The 16,566-nt window shown below is 42.1% G+C and overlaps 1 protein-coding gene across 1 annotated transcript in view; it reads right to left on the bottom strand.

Annotated features, from left to right (window-relative positions):
• GRM7 (glutamate metabotropic receptor 7) overlaps positions 1-16,566 on the bottom strand; it is a 1,001,339-nt gene that overhangs the window by 80,436 nt on the left and 904,337 nt on the right. The gene's annotated exons all lie outside the window — the stretch shown is intronic.

Here is a 16,566-nt window from a genome sequence, read left to right as displayed (position 1 = left end):
TGTTCAGTTTCATGACTCACCAGCAAGGTCAGAGGCCACGAAATACTGAGACAATTTTCAGTCCTCCCCAGGGGCTCCCGTTTGTCCTGGCTTTTCCCCACTTCACATCTCTCTTCTCACCTTTTTTTTTTTTTTTTTTAATAGAAATGTTTGCTATAAGACATGTGTGCTCACCAGAGAGACAGAGAGATAGAAAGCAAGAAATCACTCCTTGGGGGGAAGGAGGGAAGGAGGGAAGGGGGGAAGGGGGGAAGGCCATGCCGCAGTTCCTTCTCCTCCATTCTCCTTCTGGGATTCTGGGCATGCACGCACATGCACCCAGCATGAGTTCTAAGCCGCCGGATCTGGGACTCAAACCATGGTCCACTACATGGGAGTCCAGCAACATAGCTATTATGCCACCTGCTGGTTCCTCTTCTCATCTTCTTGACTGTCTGTCCTGTGGGCTTCAAGTTCTGGCATTGAACGCCAAGGCATCACCACCCGCACTGCTCACCCCACTCCCACACCCACCTCGCGGGCACTGAGCCCTGGCTGGTCTTCGTTGAGATTTCTGATGTAGCCCTGCTTCAAACTAGGCCAGTTTCCCTCTCTTCTCTGCCACAGCCCCACACCCTCTCCTTCATGGCACTTACCACTGCTGCAGTGTTCCATTTACCTTTGGGATTATATAAAGAATTGCTGCCTCCCCCACCCAACCCAGCTCCTTGAAAACAGAGGCCTTGTCCGTTCGATGCACTGCTATATCCATGGCGTGCCGTATGCATCCATAGGCTCTGGGCAGAATATCTGAGCACACTGGGCCACAGCCAAGACGACCTGTGACATTTTGAAAGAAGATGACATGGCACAGGGAGGACACTGTTTTTTTTTTTTTTTTTGGAGAGATTTTCACTGTAGGGTGTGTGCGCTCGCCAGACAGACAGAGAGAGACATAGAGACAGAAAGCGAGAAATCACCCCCCAGGGGGGATGGTTACGCCGCAATCCCTTCTCCTCCTCTCTCCTCTTGGGATCTTGGGCATGCACGCACACGTGCCCGGCGTGAGTTTTAAGCCACCGGGTCCGGGACACGAACTGCGGTCGACTACGTGGGAGTCCAGCGACATAGCCATTACGCTAACTGCTGGTTCCCGCACAGGGAGGACACTGTGAGGGAAGGTTTGCGGCTAGATTTTTACTCATCTTTTGATCCCATGTGCCTACCATAGAGGCGTTGCTTAATAAACATATTTGCTCACGGACTGAACAAGCTGACACACTTTAAAAATCCACCTCTGGCTGTTTCTTTATTTGTTTTCAAAATTTTGCTACAGGGCATGTGCACTTGCCAGAGAGAAAGAGAGGAAGAGGGAGAGAAGGAGAGAGAGAGAGAGGGAGAGAGGGAGAGAGAGAACCCTTCCCCCAGGCAGGATGGCCATGAAGGCTATAATCCCTTCTCCTCCATTCTCCTCTCCGGATTTTGGGCACACATGCATGCACGCATGCCTGGTGTGTTTTTCAAGTTGCTGGGCAGGACTCGAACTGCATAGTTGGCCCCGTGGGATTCAGTTGCCTTAATTACCACACCACTAGCTAGCCCGAAAGGAAGGCGGCCTCCCTGTCAGGGAATTCAACCCTGGTCTTCCACAGGACAGGTGAGGACACTCACAGCTGTACTAATGCACTGGGCCCTCTGGCTATTCTTAAAGCTCCAAGCGGCAGTCTCTGGGACAGGAAAGGGTCATTTTACCTATCCTAGTCTCCGTTTCCTCAACTGAAAACCACGGAGACCAAGACCTCTTTGTAGGACTGTGAATACTGAGAAATAACCGATGGAGACCTGCACGTACGAGGTCTGATGAGCAGAGTTGTCGGTCTAGCGTGTGCCCAGCTTCATCAGCAGAATTAAACAACTCCGCTCTCATTTATCTCAACCCCGTCTATCCCAGCGTTGCCGTGCCCGATGTAAAGCCCACTAGTCTCTAGCCCTAGCAGGGCTGCCCTGGCTCTGCCTGGTCAGCTTTTTCCATCATGAACTCCTGTTTTCAGGATCTCAGCGTGTTAGCGGAGGCTCTGCGGTTTCATCATTTTCTGTCATTGCTGTGAGCTACCATCTCCCTCCATGTGAAATGTCACAGATTTCTCCAGTCTCAGCAACAACAACAAACATATTTCATTGATCAGTGCTGTTGTATTGCACTGGAGAACACGTTTTAAAAATAAATGATATAGTCCAGTAACAGGAAATGGGTAAGACAGACATGGATGCAATATACACCCTGCAGTTCCTGCTCGTCCTCCGCCACCCCACCCCCCCACAGCTGACAGAAAAAATGCAATTTGCATCTTACAGGTGCATTCTGATGGTGCTAATTTCATCTATAATTCTTTTGGCCAGGTCCACGTTTGTGTTTAATTAACTAAATGACTTGAGCCATCCAATTCTTGTTGCTACTAATGTATCACAATTAGAGCTAACGGTAGCCATGGAAACCATGGGGCCTGTCATAATTCCTCAAACAAGGATGGCTTACTTTTGAGCCTATCCAATTCTCGACTCTCTACAGCTTCCGTTTACAGTTAGTGCTAAATTGGGATTTGGTCACTTTGGAATATAACGTGTAGCTCCTCATTTCAAATGAATATCATTATCAAGAGTCTGCCATTCCACTTCCGCATGCCAAGTTGCACTCACTCCTATACCCCTCACGTTTATGTTCAATTAGGGAGAGATGTGGCACTCTATAAAAATAGACATGAATCCACCGTGGGGGTGGGGAAACGCATCCTTTTTTCTACAAAGTCTAAAGAGCAAATCAAAATCTATTTGGGGCTAAAACTGTGACAATTTTGAAATAAAATATTTCCCTCCTCCTCCAGGATGGGATTTTTTTTTTCCCTGCTCCCCTGAGGCAAGAATATTCATTTCAGTAATTTCACCCCATAGTCTCCCAACTTGGCAAACAAAAACAAAAACAAAAAAAAAAACCAGAGGTGCACTACTGAGATTCTGGACAAGGCTGATGTAATGTAACAGACAAGAAGAATGGAGTCTGGGCTCGCAAACAAGAGAGGCAAATGCTAGTTTATGAAGCCGGTCATTGTGAGCAATGTCTGTATTCTCTAACTGGATATACAAATGAAGAGAGTAGTAGCATGTGACATTTCTCCATCAGCATACAAAAGTTATTTCAGAAACAAAACCACATATGTGTATTTATGTGTAGCGTGTGTGTGTATGTATGTGTATGTGTGTGTGCGTGTGTGTGTATGTATACACAATTGGTGCTGGGCTCATGAGCTAGTACACTACCTAATATGCTGCAAATATAAATCGAGATAATGCCACTCAAGTCCTTTCCTGCAGCTCTGTTTCTGAAATAATCTATGATTCTACGTTGTAATCACCAACTAAGACAGTCCCTTAACATTGAATCTACCTCAAACCCTAAAACATAGCTCTCTTTTCCCCCAAATAAGTTGTAGTTAGCTGAGCAAATAGAAAAAATACAGTGTTTTCTAGCTGTCAGAATGGCATGGTGGGTAAGGTGCTGGATTCCCACATGGTCAACCATAGTTTGAGTCCTGGGCCAGGTGGCTTGCTTTCTGTCTCTCTGTTTCTCTGGTGAGTGCACATGTCTGATAGCAAATTAAAAATAAAATAAGTAAAAATAAATAAGTCTTTGAAAAATATTGTGGGTTTTTTCCCAGTTAAAATAGTAGACACTCTATCAAATTCCATTCTATATACCCAATCAACGCATTTTTAGTATAAGTGGCTATGCTTTCATAGTGTATGTTTTACCCCAAATTATTCAGTTTAAATTTAAAATTGAACTGGGCATCACGTATTTTTCTTTTCTAAATCTGGCAACGCTAGAAGCAAAACTTTTGTACAGACTCTTCTTCTTACATCCTTGAAATACTGTTCATGGGTGTGAAAGGTTTCTCTTCTATTTCTAGGTAGTAGTGAATGCTGAGCTCTCCCCAGAAGCCAGGCAGATAGAGAGTGAACAATGAGACTTGAATGAAGAAAGTCTAAGGTGTGGCCAGGACTCTGTGGTCTGCAGTCAGTGCCCAGGTGACCACTTCTAAAAATAAGGCAACAGCAGAATCTTCATAAAAATAGCATCGGATTGCTGAAATATTTTGCCAGTGTTTTGTTCACTGATAGAGAACAAGTGAGGTCAGATAGGCTATGGATAGTGAATTTAAAAAGTAAGGCTTAAACATATTGTGGGATTCTTTATAAAACACAAAGCTTTTAAAAGCATTAGTTCATTCATATATCAGGCCAATTCTTCCAAGAGAGTATCTGATAAAAAGTTGAGTTCTTTTTTTTTTTTTTAAAGAAAGTGATCATTTTAACTATTAAAACACAAGTTCCAAACGGCAAAACTGAACCTACACAACATCAAAAGATAAACTTGGAAAGTATTTGCAACTTTTATCATTGACAAAGAACTTCTTCCCAGTTATCTAAAGAAACTCCACAAATCAACAACACAACTGAAAAGTTGAGTTCTTTAAAACTACCTTGAGTAATCTTTCCACACTGAACCCAGCCATAAGTGAGTACATGTTCCAAGATAAGATTTGTCTTCTTAAAAATAAATCTCTGGGGCCAGCAGGTGGTGTGGTTAAGCCACTAGACTCCCACACGGCAGACCATGGTTCTAGTCCTTAACCTGGTGACTTGCTTTCTCACTTTCTCTCTCTCTCTCTCATGTTCCCTATAGCAAAATTAAAATATTAATACTAATAAGTTAAATAATTCTTTAAATAAATCTCGACAACTCCATTTTTATTGCTCTTGCTCAGAAGACATAAGGAAAACAAGCAGCTTATGAAGATCTTTACAGGACTGAGCCCTTCACAGCTTTGGAAGTCACCTCTAAAGTTTGCATTTTGTTCCAAAAATGAGAGAGTCATGGTGTTTAGTAAACTGGCCCTGGCTATCTTGGTCTCCATCTTGGCTCAGTCTTCTGAGACCAGACAGATCTTTTTCTTTTTCTTTCTTTTTTAGTCGTCATTTATTTTATACAACGATTGTACAATCACTACAGCTTGTAAATGAATGACCCACTGTGAATACACACCACACCAGTGCAGCTGAAGGTATCACATACATTCTCATCAACAGACAATCCTCCATTTTTATGTCCCTTAAATGTCTCGCGAAGGTTAACATTTCTCCTAAAACCCATCCACTCTGCTTTCCCTTGTAAGTCCAGCAGGCTGGCTCAGAGTCATTGCACTGCCCAATGTCGACGTTTATTGACACCTAACATTTGACTAATATCCCAATTCCTCAATTTCATCAGTTAGGGCCAATTTAGTCTTCACATTATGTTGATAACCGAAATGTTTAGCAGGAGCTGTGTCACCACTAGAGAGGAGAAACTTGTCTTCAAATTACATTTAATTACCTTCATTAAGTACTACAGCATTCAGTGACACAGATTTCCAAAGTGGGCCGACTCAAATCAACCGAGTGCATCTCATTTTACTGAGCATCCCTGGCTTCCTTCCACTTCGGCTCTGTCTACGTCTGCTATTGTCCTCTCTAGCACTATGGACACAGGAAGAACCACCCACACACTCTCCAGTGGGAGACATGACCAATATTTGAAAGGTCTCTAAACCTCTGACTTGTAATTTTTTTTTTTTTAAGGATTTTTGCCATAGGGCATGTATACTCACCAGAGAGAGATAGAGACAGTGAATGGGAAAGTAAGAAATCACCCCTCGGGAGGGATGGCCATGCCACAATCCCCTTTCTTCCTGGGATTTTAGGCAGGCAGGCAAATATGCCTGGCATGAGTTTCAAACTACTGGGTCTGGGATTTGAACTGTGGTTGACCATGTGGGAGTCCAGTACCTCAACCACCATGCCACTTTGCTGGCCCCAAACCTCTGACGTTATAAAGCAACACTCACTACTGTATTCTCCTAGATGACTAAAAGTGGGGTTTCCTGCTTGCAGATCAGTGCCCAAGGTCAAGAGAATCAGACCACTGGGTGGCTTTTCTACATTATTATCAGAAAATAGCTGTTGACACACCTAGCCCTCTGTAACTGGCACCCTGCAAGGTATGTTCTCCTAAATGAATGAACAGGCTGAGCAGTGGCTGGACAGCCCCTGGGAAAGAGAGGAGGCTTGTCTTGGCTAGGCAAGCAGAGGACCAAGTATTCACTCAAAACAGATTTTTTAAATAAATTTTGCCGAAGTGTTTATGCACTCCTCAGAGAGAATGGAAAAGTGAGTAAGCATCTTCCTAGGGAATGGTCACACCACAGTCCCTTCCCCAGCAATCCCTTCCTTCTGGATTTTGGGGCACACATGTCCTGCATGTTTTTCAAGCCACTGGGTCTGGGACTTGAACTACGCAGACAGCCATGGAAGATCCAGATGCCTTAACATGCCATGGGCTGGCTCCCAAAAAAGAGTTTTTTTTTTTTTTTTTTTAAGAGGTTTTTGCTATAGGGCATGTGCGCTCACCAGGCAGACAGAGAGACAGAAAGCGAGAAATCACCCCTCAGGGAGGATGGCCATGCTGCAATCCCTTCTCCTCCATTCTCCTCTCGGGATCTTGACTATGCATGCACACACGCCCGGCGTGAGTTTTAAGCCACCGGGTCCGGGATGCGAACCGCAGTCGACTATGTGGGAGTCCAGCAACATAGCCATTACGCTAACTGCTAGTCCCACCAAAACAGATGTTTTAAAAAAATATCCATGCAGGCTCAATTTCATGTCTGCTTTATTATATTTGTGAAATTTGACTAGGCTCTTTAAAGTCACAGTTGGCAACAGAAAATAAACTAATGTGAACTAAAAGAAACAAACGCTTTCCAATCTCTTTTCTCTGAGTACTTTGAAAGTGGTCACATTTTCTCAATGACATATACGCTCACAGTCCTTCATTCATTTATGGGTTTTGCCATAGGGTGCATGTGCTTGCCGGAGAGCGACAGAAAGACAGTGAGTGGAAAAGTGAGAAATAGCCTCTCAAGGGAGATGGCCACACCACAATCCCTTCCCCTCCATTCTCCTCTCAGGATTTTGGGCACACATTTATACACACCCGGCATGAGTTTCAAGCTACCGCATCTAGCACTCAAACTGCGACTGGCCACATGGCAGTCCAGCACCTTAATCACCACACCACCTGCTGGACCTAAGCTCATAGTCTTGATTGGTAGGAATATTTCCAGCTATAGAGGGCCAGAATTTTTCTTTTAATTAATACTTAAATGGCACTTCGAGTATGCCTCAAGAATTGCAAAGGTCAAAGAGCTTTCTAAATACTCATTTGTTTCATGGTCATGCCAACCCTTCCTACTAGTATTTACAAAAGAATAAATGGAAGCCAGAAAAATGGAGTGATTTACTCAAAATTACCCCCAACTCTTTGCAGAGATGGGTTTTGATTCTTGGCTCTAAATAAAATAAATGACAACAACAAAAATGCAAGTAATAACTATATGAACAACAGCCTTCAGGACTGACTTGCTTGCCACCGAGCTAAGCATTGCTCACGCTTACCTTCAACAGTTCTGTGCTGTAAGTACTCCTTAGTCATTCCGAAGTCCGCAACTTCGTACATGAGAACTGATATTAAGATGGTAAGTGTCTTGCTACTTTCACTGTCATTTTGTTCAAAAGGCCAAACTACGGGCCCTCTTCTGTTAAATCAGCAGTTTTAGGTATGATTTCTTTCATTAGCCACAAAATGGATTAGAACAGTATCCTCTCATGTTTCTTCCTAAATTTATTAATTATGGCAACAAATTTAAGCATACTGCCCAAGGCATGGTTTCTAAATTAATCAGTTATCCAAGTAATTATAGTGTTTTTCCACTGTTATAATCAAAAGGTTTTTAGGCCCATTTTTATGTCTTACCTACCCCTTAAGTTTATTATAAATCCAGAGAAGAAACCATCTATCCATATTTAATAAGAGAAGGCCTACAGAAAGTAAAGGCAAAAAATAAAAATAGTGATGATGATAAAAAATCCCCAAAGGAAAAAGGATGAAAAAGAATAAAATGAAAATAAGAGTAAAAAAAATAAACAACGTAAATGCACGATTCACTACCGAATGGATGAGCACCAGGCCGTCGAACAGGAGAGCTCGCTGTGTCTGCATCCTGAAAGGTTAGTGTATGGAAGGGGAGAGATCAGATGGGTTCTGATAAACCTGTGGAACGTGTGAAGGAGTGGAGTCATCAGAGTAGCTGGGCCAGCTGCAACCTGCATTCTGGGCTAGCATCCTGAGATTCAAAGTCAAGAAAAATGAAAACGTTTCAAGGAGAGTCTGGGTCAGACGGAACAAGCACGTGATAAAGATTTACATAATTAGAAATATTCTGAGCTATAAAGAAAACTTTTTCTTGACTTAATGGCTACGTGACTAGGCTCCCATGTAGTCGACCGTGGCTCAAGTCCCAGGCACATGTGCGTGCGTACCCAAAATTCCAAGCGGAGAATGGAGAGAAAGGTGTTGCGGTGGAGGCATTCTGCCAGGGAGTGATTTCTTGCTTTGCTTTCTGTCTCTCTGTCCTTCTCTGTCTCTCTGGCGAGTACACAAGTCCTATAGCAAAAATCTCTCCTTAAAAAAAAAAAAGGTAACTTTTCTTCAGGGGGGTCAGCACTACTAGGAGATACATTTCGCCCTGAAAGAACTATATGTATTTCTTCTTTTTGTTATTTAGAATTATTTTATTTCATTTTATTTATTTATGTATTTTCATTTGACCAGAGATGAATAGAGTGAGAGTGAGAGAGTAAGAGAGAGAATAAGAGAGAGAGAGAGAGGAAGCGAGAAAGCAAGCTTCCAGATCTGGGACTCGAACCAGTCAGCCATGTGGGAGTTCAGTGTCCTTAACCACCATACCACCTGCTCACTCCCATGTATGTATTTCTTCTAAGAAGTTCGTAGAATGTGTGCTAAATACTAATAACAGGAAAGTCTGTAAGTTTAATGCACTGCAATTTCCTCTTAGAAGGTAAACATTTTTTGTCTTTTCAGTAATGATCTAAACATGGCATCACTAAAAATTGCATTTCAGGGCTAGCCACAGTGGGAAGGTGAGCCAACAGCCCAGAGTTGGAATCTGCAGGTCACCCTGAACACACAGAACCAATGGATGCACCTGTAATCCGTGCTGGTGAGAAGGCTGGGGTAGGATTGTGGCCTGGCAAGACTCTGTCAAGAGCCCCTCACTCTCTTGTTCTCATTTCATAAATACAGTAAGTAACTCTTAAGAAATCACATTTCTGGACACTTTTGTTAATGGCATAACAGGTATTTCAATTCAACCCTCCTACTAGGGACAAATAGAAAAAAAAATATATAACAAAATTAAAAACATCTGGAGGACCAGTATTAGGCATGGTGGTAAAGGTATTGAACTCCCACATGGCCGATTATGGTTTGAGTCTCAGACCCAGAAGCTTGAAAATCTCACTAGGTGCATGTGCGTGTGTGTTAAAAACGCAGGAGGAGTATGGCGGAGAAGGAACTGTGACGTGGACTTCCCACTTTCCTTCTCTCTGTGTCTCTCTGTGTCTGTCTGTCTGTCTGTCTCTCTCTCTCTGGTGGCACACATGCCCTATTGTGAAACGTCTTAAAATAATAATAATAATAATAATAAACATCTGTGAGTTGGCACCATGGCCTGAAAGTTAAAGCAGGTGGATCCTACGTGGTTGATTGGTTGGTTTGCTTCCTGGACCTGGTGGCTTGAGAAACAGGCTGGGCACATGTGCGTGTATGCCCAAAATACCCAAAGGAGGCAGAGGTGGAGGAGAAGGGATTGTGGTATGACCAAGCCCAATGTAGGTGCTTTTTCCTCTCCCTTTTTCTGCATTTCTCCAGCAAGCCCATTCACTTTCTAGTAAAACAAAACAAGCAAAAACTCTGGATATATAAGGGAAAGTGAGAAATCGCTCTCCAGGGAGGTGGGGGGATGGCCATGCCACAATCCCTTCTCTTCCATTCCCTTCCTGGGATATTGGATATGCACTCACACATGCCTGGTATTATTTTTAAGCATCCAATAGAGGCATACATATATAATATGCATACACATATTTAAATATAAATCATTATATATAACATACTATATGTAAATAATAGATGTTTGATATGTTTGAAGGTATTGCAGAGATAACAGTTATGGGGAAATGGTCCCAAGCAAGAGATTTAAAAAAAAAATCAGAGAGAAATAGACCTGATATTTGGGGCAGTTTTTTTATCCTTTTTATTTTGTTTGTCCTCAAAAATCATCTACTTATTCTATAAAACCTCATAAATTTAGGATTTGTTTTGTGATCTCGAGCTATAACTGGGATTAAGAAATACCAAGAAACACGCCCACCTTCACATAGATTTGCTTAGAAGAAAATGTCTTCACTGGGGGAAAAATATTATCTACTACCACATTATCTGTACAATTTACCCCTGACAATATTCATCAGGTATTCATTACTAGGTACTCAAAGTAACCTGACTGAAGAAGATGGCAACATATTCAGAATTTAGTGCATAGATTTAATGGCAGATTAAAATAGAGCTGAAGATGATTGAACAGAAGAAAATAATCTAGAAGACAATAATCTAGTGGGAATGTAAGGGACACAGTGAGACATTCCGACTTAGAGTCCTAGCATGTACATAGATAATGCCTGAGAACTTCCAAAGCAGATGAAAGGTATTGACACACAGATTCAAAAAGTGCTTCAGATCGTAAGGCAGGATGGATACACACATTACATAAAAAGATTGTGTGCAACACAGTGGCATATAAATAAGAAAGAGAATAACAAAATTACTGTTCTAAAATAATAGTATTAAAAGGTTAATGAAATTAATGATTTTTTTAGAATTTAAGAATGCCTATAAATTATAACAACATTTATTAACAGGTTATCATGGAAGAGAGAAATAGATATATTCTCTTATTCCTTTCTTGCCTTTTTTTAGAGAGATATTTGCTATAGGGTACATGTGCTCACTGGAGAGACAGAAAGTGAGAAATCAGTTGGCCATGCCTCAATGCCTTCTCCTCCATTCCCTTCTTGGGATTTGGGCACAAATATCTATGTGCCTGGTGTGAGTTTTAAGCTGTTGGGTCCAGGACTCGAACCACGATTGACTACGTGGCAGTCCAGTGACATACCCACTATGCCATTTGCTGGTCTCCACTTCTTGCCTTCTTTGCATTAATGAGAAATGGAAAAACTCAAAATACACTCAAAACAAAATATTAATATTAAATTTACCATTTAGATTATAAACTAAGCTCATTAGGAAAGAGGACTTCAAAAAGTCTGTGGGAAAATAAAATTAAAGTACAAGTTTATTTTGGTTCAAAACTTTTTATTTGTAGTTTCTTCATAATACCATTTCCCATGAACTTGTTAAGTTTTCTGACCAGAAACCCTATGTGTTTTCCTGAGAGAAATGAGTGTGTGTGTGTGTGTGTGTGTGTGTGTGTGAGAGAGAGAGAGAGAGAGAGAGAATCTGCTCCTCCTCACCCCATTGAGGTGAGGTCGTGCTGAAATCCCTTGTCCTCCTTCCCTTCCCTTTCCTTTCTTTCATTTAAAGTTTTTGTTGTATGGCACATGTGCTCACTGGGGACAGACAGAGACGGGAAGAAGGAAAGTGAGAAATCACTCTCCTGGGGGGGACAGACACACAACAGATCCTTTTACTGAGATTTTGGCCATGCCCATGAGCCTAGTGTGATTTTCAAGCCACCAGGTCTGGGACTTGAACTGTGGTCAATCACGTGGGAGTCCAGTGCCTTAACCACCTATGAGGCCCTCTCCTCCACTTCTTTATCCTCTGAGGGTTTAGGGCACACACACACACGCCCAACATGTATTTGAAGTCACTGGGGCTGGGATTTGCACTGCACAGTCATGTGGGATTCGGCTCCCTTAACCACTGGGCGACAGGGCCAGCCATCCTATGAACTTTCTGAGGACCCTCTGTATGCTTTAAATGCAATGGCACAGAAAATCAAAAGTAAAAGGATAGAAAACGATCTGACTCTCCAACTTGGCCATTTGAAGATTGGGTCAAAAGTGTGGATTCCTGGTTCTTAACTCCCACTGGATTCTCCAGTTTCCATCATTATTCCCAGCTTTCTGAGGGCTTAGTGACTGGGAGAGAGCACAAGGGAGACTTCTGGGATGCTGGTGAAGTTCAGCTTATTGATCTGAGCATTGGTTATTAGTATATTTTTAGCCTTTGAAAATTCATTGAGTGCCAACATGATTCAGGCACTTTAATCAATCAATTACTTTTTTGTTTTGTTTTAAAATTTGCTAGAGGGGTGTGTGTGTGTGTGTGTGTGTGTGTGTGTGTGTGTGTGTGTGTATGCTCACCAGGGAGATGGGGGGGCAAGAAAGAAAGTGAGAAAGCACCCCTCATGGTGGATGGTCACTCTACAATCCCTTCTGTTCCATTTTGTGGGGGATTTCAGGCACGAATGTACATGCACCATGTATGTTTTTCAAGCCACTGGGTCCAGGAGTGGAGCCACAGAATAAGCCATACAGTATTCAGCTGCCTTAACCACCATGCCACCAGCTGCCCCACAACTAGTTCATTTTTAAATGAACAGTCTCATCAGAACTTCTAACTCAAAAATAACTTTTCCCAGAGTTTCCCTATACCAAGACTTAGAAGACTCAGTGTCCAGATCGGCTGACATATCAAAACTGGTCATATCGGAAACTGAGATTTCATAGCACCATCTTCTAAATGAGTTCACAAAAAGCTGTCATGAGATGCTTACATGGGAGGGGCTTTAAAGGACAAGCAGAGGGCAAGATCACCTAACTTCCAGTCATGTATGTTTGGTGGGATGTGCAAAGATGACCCCTCTCCCTTGTCTAAGCAAAGCATAAACATTCTGCAGCCTCCATGGGAAAATGACTCTTCTATATCGAGAAGTGGACATTCCCTTTGACACCTCCTTGCCCTGGGAGAAGTGGTGCCTTCTGTTTATTTTCTGCGTGTCAGAGATGAATAATGCCATATATTTAGAACGTTCATCAAAAACCCAGTCACCATCTGGGCTACAATCTCGCTGCCTTTACAAATGTTTTGTCAGCTATAATTGAATCTTTTTGAAATATGCATGGCATATGTACGTTATGGTAGGAATTTCGAATATGGAAACTAAACCCTAGCTCGCAATTTAAGGACAGCAACAGGGGTAAATCTTTTATTGATAAAATAAATGGAACATGTTTATCTATACCTTTACTATTTAAGCAAAACTCCAGAAATTTGGTAGCCACTGACTCCAAATTCATGTCCATTTGGACTAAGTGCAACGGGCAGATTTGAACTTGTCTCACAAACATTGTGTCCCAGAAAAACTCAGAGGGTAAATACATTGGGAGGTTGTTTTTGAGGTCTTAATACCACCTACATATGTTAAAAAGAAGAGTTAAACACACTAATTATATATTCATGCTGCTCATAATTATATGTTCATATTATCTGTTCATTAAAGCAGCTCATTAATTTACTTTGAAAGAGTAATTGGTTCAAGTAACTGTGCATATTTGAAAGAAATAAAGTCCTGCTTCCCTAAAGATAAGCAATGGATCTTCCACTGAATCTAATTGGTCCTCTCCCCAAACTCATTCGAATTCATGCAGTTTTACTGAAGTTCTTTCTGAATTCTTCGCTGGCACCTCAATAAATTACTTTCTCTTTTCTAAATATAAGTCTTCCCAGATATTAACAAATCCGAATCGCTGTTTCCCAAATCTTTATTACTTATCCACCCCAAATCCCTTTTACCCTTCATCCTAATTCTTCTCTCTGATGACACATGGAGAAGGCTGAGCCTCTGGTTCATGACAGCCTATTGTATATTTTAAGACAGCTATTATGTCTCTCCAGCTGTCTTATCTTCTCTAAGCTAAATATATCCCATTTCCTCCCTGAGTTTGAGCACGACATATCCATGATCCTCTTGAACTTGGCCATTCACTCTAAATCCAGACCGAACTCTGATTCCAACACTTCCCAGGGTTTTAGCTCTGAAGTCCCTCCTCAAGAGCAGAGACTCATTTTTGACATCTACACATGCAAGTCCAGGGCCCGATGTATGGCATACATAGCATTCAGTAGTTTCAAGTGCATTGTGACTAGTATCTAGATTTAACTCTGAAATCAAATTCAAGGAAATGGTTGTTGTTGTTATCATGCCCATTTTACAGATGAAAAATATGAAGACACCTGAGGTTAAAGAGATTTGATTAAGCACATATAACCCAGAAGTGTGAGCTAGCATCTGGACCTCTGAAATTTGCTTTGGCATCTACGCTAACGGCTAGGTGATTTCTCTCACCATTTGAACAGGCTCTAGTACTGATGCTATGACTACAGAATTTTAATCGGAGACTTTAAGAATGGTATGAGATAGCAGATGTATGTGGGTGCATGCTCAAAATACTCGGAGGAAACATAACTATGGCGTGGCCATCCCTCTGGGGTGATGGGTTTGATTTCTCACTTCCTCTCTCTCCGTCTCTCTGAGGAGCACATATACTCTATATCAAAAATCTCTCTTAAAAAAAGAGAGAGAGAGAGAAAGGTGTGAGACATCATCTAGCAAAGATAAAGGAATGAGTCTAAGAGAGGTTAAGAGTCTTCAAAGAAACACAAAATAGGGTTAAAATTCTGGACTACTGGATTTAATCCAAAGCTTTTCACAATATCCTATGTGAGAATTGAATATGTTTATAGGATTGTTCATAGTATCTTTTGGTTTTAATTTATGATTTTGTACTATTGTACTATGTATTAACCTCTTTGGATTTGTCATCTTTTTGCAAACACTTCTCTTTACTGAGGATATGCAGATCACCTGGGGATTTTACAGGTCTTCGCAATCGGACTCAGTAGTTCTGGTTGGGATCTGAGATGCTCCATTTCTGTAGACCCCAAGATGTTGCTCATGTGTTCAGTCCATGAGTCAACTTCAGTGAAGAAGGACATAGCTAGGTGAGTGTGTTTGAGTTTTAGTTTCCATTTCTAGCCACTGGGAGGCAAAGGTGCCTCTTCCAGTTGGGGAGTGGATGACAATTTCTCTCTGACCCCTCTCTTCTAACTTCTTTATCTTCTTGGCTGACTTGTCAACTTGATGGGCGTGATAGCAATAGGTGTGTTAGGGCTGAGAAGGGTCTCTGCAACAGACCTGTGTCCTGTGTCCCAGTCCCAGTCTTGTCTTTTGTAACCTCTGGCCCAGTACAAGCAATCAAGACAGTAGTTTCTGTCCCCTCTTCATCACCATCTAATAAGCTACCGGTTCAGTCACGTCACCTGACTTCTCAAAAACTGTCTAGAGCCTATTAGTGTTTCCATAAAGTCCATCAGATTCATTATAAATGCTGAGGGCACCCCAAGTCCTCCTTCACTATGATACCCCAAAGTAATACCTTTCTCCTGAACCTTTATTTATTTTTTTAAGATTTATTTAATTTCATTTATTCATTCATTTTATTTTTTTTAATTTGACCAGAAAGACAGGGAGAGAGTGAGAGAGGGAAAGTGAGAAAGCAAGCCACCAGGTCTGAGACTCGAACCGTGGTCGGCCATGTGGGAGTCCAGCGCCCTTATCCACCGCGCCACCTACTGGCCCCAGAAAACAAGCCACCAGGTTCGGAATTCGAACCATGGTTGGTCATGTGGGAGTCCAGCGCCCTTAACCACCACACCACCTGCTGGCCCTCTCCTGAACCTTTAAGTCAACAATAGATTAGAATATGCAAAGCCACTTCAAAGAGAGGGGGGACCAAGCCCAGTTGACTAAGACCAAAGAACACTTCCAGTCCCAAAAGATCTAAAGGAAGAATGTGGTCCTCAGAGAGGGGTTGGTTTCAGGGAAACTAAGAACCAGTTATTGATTATGTCTGATTCTCCCAGCAAGACTCTTCTGGCCAAGGAGAATAAGTTACCAGGTTAACTTACCTGAACCCTCATCCCAGTTTTGCACTTTATAACCTCTGGCCCAGTATAAAGAACAGTAGAAGATTAATTTACCTGGAGCCTATTAAACACCATTATTTGCCTGCCCCTAACTAGAGAGTGTACTAGTTACTCTGAAATGAATATGGTGAATCCCGGACCAGTTTTATTTCACACGACAGATGAGTTCTTTTTTTATTTAATTTAATTTATTTATTTATTTATTTATTTTTTGAGAGGTTTTCGCTACAGGGCATGTGCGCAGAAAGACAAGACAGAGGGAGACAGAGAGACAGAAAGTGAGAAATCATCCCCCAGGGGGAGGGTCACACAGCAATCCCTTCTCCTCCATTCTCCTCTCAGAATCTTGGGCACACACGCACATGCACCCAGCGTGAGTTTAAGCCACCAGGTCCAGGACTCGAACCGTGGTTGACTACATGGGAGTCCAGCGACATAGCCATTATGCCAACTGCTGGTCCCCAGATGAGTTTTGTTACTACAGATTTTTTCATTTGTTTTTGAGGGGTTTTTGCCTTAGGGTGTGTGCACTTGCAAGAGAGTAAGAGAGACAGACAGTG

This window comes from Tupaia chinensis, unplaced genomic scaffold (assembly GCF_000334495.1).
Source record: "Tupaia chinensis unplaced genomic scaffold, TupChi_1.0 Scaffold000089_1, whole genome shotgun sequence".
Taxonomy (NCBI): Eukaryota; Metazoa; Chordata; class Mammalia; order Scandentia; family Tupaiidae; genus Tupaia; species Tupaia belangeri.
The sequence above is the reverse complement of the archived record's forward strand: the minus strand, read 5'-3'. Positions and strand labels throughout refer to the sequence as shown.